At 37.0% G+C, this 7,631-nt stretch overlaps 1 pseudogene; it reads left to right on the top strand.

The window, feature by feature from the left end:
- The first annotated feature begins 881 nt into the window (after positions 1-881).
- The window catches only part of LOC115439273 (protein transport protein Sec24C-like), a 40,081-nt pseudogene continuing 33,331 nt past the window's right edge, over positions 882-7,631 (top strand).

Below are 7,631 nucleotides of genomic sequence, written 5' to 3'. Positions count from 1 at the left end.
ATGATATTATTGAAATTGCATTTACTTTTAAAAAGACTTTCAGGTTGTACATTATTCAGGTTATTCACATTTTCATACTGTAATATAACTTTTTTCACACTAAAAGAGAACATTTTTGATTAGTATTTTAAGGCCCTTATGATAGTAGTTTACAGGTTTGATCCACTTGAGATCAATTTGGTCTGTTCGTGGAACCTGAACTGAGATGATATTAATATTCTTGATTGTAAATATATTCAGTGTAATTTTTGCATTTCACAAACTCATCCCATGAATTTCCTATTGGACCCTTTGGTGGGTCGGTTTTGGCCCATGGGCCGTATGTTTGACACTCTCTCCCAGTTTTTATTTGATGTTGATAGACCTTGTAAAACCAAAGATATGATAGATTTCATTTGATAGGATAAAAATATTCAGTTCTATCTTTTTTCAGGAGTGCAACCAATGTTTTACTTTTACTTTCATGTTCTAGTTCACTGAGCATGTTTGTGGTTTTTATTGTTATAGGCCTAAATATAAGGACCTATATTTTCAACATTCAGATCTAATGATGTTGATCATTTATTTTTAGGGTTTTTGTTTATTTTTGGCCCAATATGTTAATAAAGTAGGTCAAAGTAAAAAAAAAAGTTTATGAGTGAGTTGGACAGGCCTGTTTGAACATGTAAGTGAGTAGTCTGAATAAACTATGACTAAAAATGATCCTTCAGTAAACTGACGGACTTCATCCACACAGCTCCAGGGGTGTTTCTGTGGGTAAACGCCCGTGGCAGCGCCGTGTGTGGCCGTGGGTTCCCCGCTGTGCTCCCCTGTCCGTGGAGGACCTGGAGGGCGGAAGTGGCTGTGCGGAGGCCGGATGTGGACGTGGCACAGCGCTGCAGCAGTTCCGCTGAATGTCCGCTTCTGTGAAACCAAGAAGGGATTAGTGAGAAACACCCCGGGACGACATTGGCCCCATAGTTTGGTCCGCCGCCGGGTTCCACTGTTCGCCCAGACCAGAGAATAGCCTTACTATTTACAACATTTCGGAGGTAGGTTCCGATTAAACAGCCGGCAGTGTGTGACATCGCTCCCCGGCTTCATAAGGGAACTAGGATTTCACTCCGTTAGCTAATGCTAATGCTAGCAGTCAGTACTAGCGCCGCTGTGAGAGAAAACTGGAGTTTTTAGCTTAGCTAGTTAGCTAACCTGTGCTAACGGCTACTGTGGCGATTCAGTGACAGCTGATTGAACCACCGCTGTCATCATGAACCGAAAGGTTAGCTAACTGAGTTAACCCCCTATATCAGAAGTCTGCTTTATTAATAGTTTAATATTACCTGCCGCTGTACTGTCTATACTTGTAACAACTAGATGTCTCATGAGATTTAAAGGAGTGTTGGGAGGATTTCGTTGACATGTTAACATGCTAACATTAGCTAGTTAGCGAGCAAGCTAACTGTAATGCGGCACTGAGGTTGTTACCGTTTCAGGTTAGCAAACTGCTACGGTCTCTAACCACATTTACCCCTCTGTGGCTACTCTGTCATGTTATGTGTGTACTAATTTTAAAGATTTGGTATTTTCGCCAGTTTCGTATACTCTTTCAACTTTAGCTGAAGAGGCTAACCCAGTTCCCTAACTGTGCAACCCATCTCGGGAGCAGATGTGGGTCAGTCCGTAGGCCCGACATACTAACTAGCTGCACGGCTCCAGCGATTGGATTTCTCGTTGTGGCACCTGGACTGTTGAATTATTCAGCGGGCCCGCTCGTTTAGCCCGTGTTTGTCTGATAGATGATACTCATCACTCTGTCATATTAGGCTTAGGCTAGTCTCCAGAAACCCAGAGAATAAACAACGCCACATCTGTTCGAAAGGTAGAGCTGAGGAGCTGACACATGATAGGCAGGAATAATCGTGTGTAGAAAGTTTAATGGCCCTGCCAAGTTACTTTCTGTGGTTTTCGAAGATAAACAAGTGGCTGGGAACACTTTGCTGAGACAGTTTCACTAACCAGGAGACATTACATAGTATGTCAACCATATAAAGTCCTCCTCATAGCTGACAGTGTATAAGTTACAGGTCTGGTGGTTGGTTCGCTTCAGATTACTGGATTTGTTTTTTTTTGCCTGTGTTGATTTCAGTGTGGGATTTCTTTTGCTTCAGTTGTATGTGTCAGTGAGTTGAAATCTGAGGGAGTGGCCAAGTTAAACATCAAAAGCCAATAAAGGTGTTGACACTGAACCAGGAAGAATTCCAGGTGTAAGGTGTCTTACAAATGACTGTAAAGGTTTTCTTACAAATGACTGTAAAGACACGTTGAACCCAGTGATGTTCAGGCTTTGACTCTGCTTGGTTGTTAGTTCAGGTGCAGTTTGATGACAAACTCGGCTCTGTCAGGGTGGTTCTGTCCTGCTGGGAACAGCCACATCCTCTGTCTTATTAGTTTAACAGCAATATTTGATAATGTACAAACTGCCTGGTTTTAAATGAACTTGAAACTAATTCGAGGAGATTCTCAAAACTTGTTATTTGTGGTGTTTGGAAGTTTTGTCTTATGGGTACAGAGAAATGTCTTCTTTTCAGGGACCTTTTCTTGATCATATTATAAAATCTTGGTCTTACTTTAAGTGCCTAGAGATGATTGTTTTGTTGTGATTTAGTAACATATAAATAAAACTGAGCTGAATACTCCAACTTTAAAGCAGACCTGACCTGGTATAGTATTACATAATCCTGTCTAATGATGGGATTTAAGAGCCACTTCCTAAATGCCAAATCCAATTGAGTCAAATGACTTTAGATGATCAGTTCTCTCTGGTCACGGTTCTTTCTGGCACTTTTTTCTAATAATTGAACTTTGCTAAATGAAAACATGATGTGTCTATGCTGCTGCAAGGATTAAAACAGTTACAACAAATGAAAACTAATGCTGTGATAGTGAAAATCTGTAAATAACAGTAGGAGAATTAATAGAGAATCAGACTGATATGCAGAAATGATGATTGTAGTGGTGTCTGTAAAATCTCTATTGTAATCTTATGCAGATTTAGGGATGAACTGAGGATGAATGTAAACCAGCACACTCCAATGGCCTCTCCGTATGGCCAGCCCCAGCCTGGTTATGGCCAACCCACGTACGCCCCTCTGGATGGGGGGTACCCAGCGCCCTACGCACCCTACAATGGCCCTGCATCAGCTTATCAGCCCGGGGCTCCGCCACAAGGTAAAGAGCTGCCTCTGCCCACTTTATCCCTTAACCCTTTAACTCCTGAGACATTATTTCAATGAAAGAGCCACTTAGAACTACTATGTTTAAGTGTTATAAAAGCTGCTGTGAGTATGTGCTCATGTTCTTTTTCTTCAGTGGTTTTGCTTTACTGTGTGGTTTAGGGTCAAAACAGCGTGGAATAACAGAAAAAGTTGAAGTTTGACAGGTTTTTACTAAATAAGGCACTCAGAATGGACATCAGTAAGAGATTTAGGATGTTGAACATAAACTGTGAACTAGAGCCTGATTGATATGGGTTTTCTTCAGCTGATACAAATATTGGGGGCTAAAAAAAAAAGCTGATAACAGATATATCAGCCAATATATGAAATAACTCTATAACCTTTCCGGGCAGCACAGACACAAAGGAGTAGCGAGCAGCAGAATCTCCACACAGCAAAAAAGTTACTACATCGGTTATGCATTGACTGATGTTGATTAATCAGTGATACGCTATCGGGCCAATTAATCAGTTGGGCTCTACTGTGAACTGGAACACACTGAACAACGACAAGGATTTGAATTTGGGCCCAATAGTTTTTCTTCTGGGGTTCTTTTTTTTCCTAAATCAGTCGAGCTGCTTTTTGGCACCTGGTTGAACTCCATAAAGCAGTTACATGTTTAATACTTAGTAAAAATACAGTGAAAAAATTAAAGGAAAATCACAACAATACTGTAAAAAAACAGTAAAAACAAAAAACAAGGAAAATGGTGTAAAAAAAAAATAAAGCCCAAACTGTCTATTTTATAGTGAGTTGGTCTCACTCACTGCTCTGTGTTTTGCCTCCCATTACACAGGCGGTGAGGGGTGAACTGAGCATGCTCGGATGTCTATGGAAAGGACAAGGTCTATTCTGTCAGCACGTTTTGAAATTGTTCCTATTGAGCAAACGGTTGAATTTTTAGGAATAGTTAAAATAACTCATACATACAGAATGCTCACCACAGACACATCAGGGGTTAAAGGGTTAACCAACCAAGTGCCAGATGTCAGGTGAGATCAGATCCTCCTCCAGTGTTCATACAGCCATAACCTTGGAACGTCCTACCTGTTGGGGGAACTGCCGTGCATACTAATGTGAATCTCATTTCTCCACGTTGCTTCACACTTTCCCCTTCATCTCCCTGTATTGGTATCTTTCCCCTCTTCTCTTGCATTTCAGGTTATTCTCCTTTCACAAGCTTTCCCTCTAAGGCTGTGGCAGCCAACCCAGTTTCTGACCTCTCCTCTCCTCTTGACTTAGGTAACTGCCTCCTCTCTATTTCTTGCTCATTTCATACTCCACATGCCTCGCAGGCTTGGAGATCCTTTTTTTACCTGTATTCCTTGCTCTCGATATCATCAAATCATGCTTAAACGTAATGAGAAATGAATCATTTTTGCTTTATTACATTTAGCCACAGCATTTGATCTAATCTAGTACCAGCGATTTCATTACATATTGTTAATATTGACTCAAAATGTGACTAATGTTCCAAATTAAGTCAAGTATAGGTTATTATTTCGGCCGTTTCCTCTTGTAAAAAGCCAGTGACTGTGTTAAAACTCATACAAAACTGAGAAAAAAACCTACAACGTCCATTCATGAGGTGGAAAGACTGTTTAATTTAAAAACCTTCAAAGACTGAAACAGCCTCCAGCGACCAAAGCATCTACTGATCTAAACTGTTTAATACCTGTTGATCCACTAATCCTATCAATCCATGTAAATATTTGTGTAAAATACAGCTATTTATCTTTTCATGGCCATCAGATATGACCCATTTTGACGTTAAGAGGCTCTATAGTTACCATGGAAACACAGTCATCTTCTACAACATTGATTCATCAGTAAAACCCATGGAGTTGGATCAATGACAGTGGATGGACACACTGGGTTTATGTTCAATTAATGAGAGATTTAGCTGAAAAAGTCACTGTTTCTTCAGTTTTGTCTTTTTAATGTAATTACCCTTTAATTTATTCTAATATTTTACCTGATCAGTGAATTAAATACAGGAAAATACCCCCAAAAATGCAAAATGCAAAGAATTATACTGTGATAAATCCCAATAAACCACTTAGTAAAGGTTAAATGTAGAGAGAAATTAATTTTTTCATGTAATTTGACAAATGACAGTTTGTAGACACTTGTTTTTATGCTCAGTTCATGATATATTTTGTAAAAAAAAAACAACAAAAAAAAAACAAGTCACTTTCTCTGTTCTGATCTAATAACCTATGAATTCACTCTGAGCGTTTATGAACATCTACATGATCAGTCAATTAAATATACGAAAAAACCTAATTTTCACTGAAAAATCCAAATTGGAGATAAAATTCTAGCAAATTGTGATAGATGACTTTAGAAAGTCAGTAAGTTAATGATATATTTTCACTTTTTCATCAGTTTTCTCTGTTGTGATAAAATAACTTTTGAATTTACTCTTAACATCTACATGATCAATGATCTAAATATAGGAAAATACCTGATGTTCACAGAAAAATGCAAAATACAGAGGATAATATTATGATAAATGGTGTTCGATGACTAAAAAAAAGTGATCAATGAGACACAAAAATAGTTCTAGGTCTTTAAGGCTTAAATGTTTTACTCAAGTAAAGGTACTGAAGGTGAACTTGTTCTTTAAGCTGGTGGAAAAAACTGTAGCTCTTTGTTCTGCAGCTGTCTCCTCTGTGTCCAAATCAGACCAGGTGGATTAAATATATATACAGATGACATACTGTTGTTTCCTGTCACTGTCAGGAAAACAGCACTTTTCTGAGCTTTCTTTTTGAGCAGTCGAGTCATAAATGGTAGTTACAGCTGTCAATCATTTATCCAACCCTCCCCTCCACCCCCACCTGTCTGAAAATGCACGTGATTGGTCGAACTCTACAACATTGAATGACAATATCCTGAAAGGTAGTTACGGAATTATGGTCAGAAAGAAGAAAAGAAAAGACAAAGCTTCCTTTTTAGGGTTTGTTTGTTAATAATTCTAAAAACAGTAATGCAACTTAAGTCTGGACTCCACTCATGATAAAATGGAGAAAAGATGAAGAGGAAGAACATTCTGAACTTCTATAGAAACACAATGCACTTAAAACATGACCTCTAGAAAAAAAAAAAAAATATATATATATATATATATAAATGACCTCCTCCATCCTGGACGCCACCTGGTGAGCCAATGCCTTATGGGAGGAGATCCAGGGGCCTTAAAACCAGAGTAAACAGATGAAAAAGCACTGTTGATCCACGACAACGAAGAGACTTTATCCATAAAAATATTAAAGTTCTGTACACCAGTATTATTTTTCCTTTTATTGATCTATTTATTTTATTTGTGACATGTTTTTAACCCTTGTTTTAATTGTAATGCACTTTTCAGTTGTTTCTTCTTGTTTTATCTTATCTTAGCTGATAATATCTTGTATAATCTAATATTAAATTATCTCATATTATCTTACTGTCTTATCCTGAATGATCTTATGTTATCTTATCTTATCTTATCTTGTAATATCTTGTATTATCTTATTTTAAATTATCTCACAGTGTCTTAAATTCTTATCTTGTTATCTCGTATTATCTGATCTTAAATTATCTCATATTATCTTAAATTCTTATCTTAAATGATCTTACCTTATATTTTCTTATCTTATATTATCCTATCTTAAATTGTCTCATATTATCCTATACTATCTTATCTTAAATTATCTCATATTATCTTAAATTCTTGTCTTGAATGATTTTATCTTATATATTTTTTTAAGTTAACTTATTTTATCTTATCTTAAATCATCCTAACTTATCTAACCTTATATTTTCTTATCTTATAATATCTTATAGCCTATTATCCTATCTTAAATTGTCTCATATTATCTTAAATTCGTATCTTATGTTATCTTATCTAAAATTATCTTATATTATCATATATTATTTTAGCGTCTTGTCTTGGTGTAACATATCGTCAGACCTCTTTTTCCTCTGTAATAAATGTACTGCAGTCAAAGAAAAATACTTAAACAACAGTAAGGTAAAATTTTTCTGAAATATCCTGATTTTTGTCCTCTGTAGGGGACACAAGTTTTACGGCTTTACATAAAAAATAAACAAAAATGCTGTCCACTGCAAAGGACTCCATGAAAAAAATTCAAAATATATCTGAAAAAACTGTTACCTCATGCTGTTTCCAATCAAGACAGTTAATTAATGTAAAAAAAAAAACCAAGCCAAAACTTCATTTTCTTCAGTGTCTGGAGGATAGAGTCATGTACACATACCCAACACAATCTACTTTGTTACAGTTACACCATTCATTGTAATTCATGACTTCCATCTCTGCCTGTTTTAACCCAGTTTCAGTATCTAGTCTGTTTCTAACCCCAGAGGCAA

This window comes from Sphaeramia orbicularis, chromosome 19 (assembly GCF_902148855.1).
Source record: "Sphaeramia orbicularis chromosome 19, fSphaOr1.1, whole genome shotgun sequence".
Taxonomy (NCBI): domain Eukaryota; kingdom Metazoa; phylum Chordata; class Actinopteri; order Kurtiformes; family Apogonidae; genus Sphaeramia; species Sphaeramia orbicularis.
This window is presented reverse-complemented; position numbering and strand designations above follow the sequence as displayed.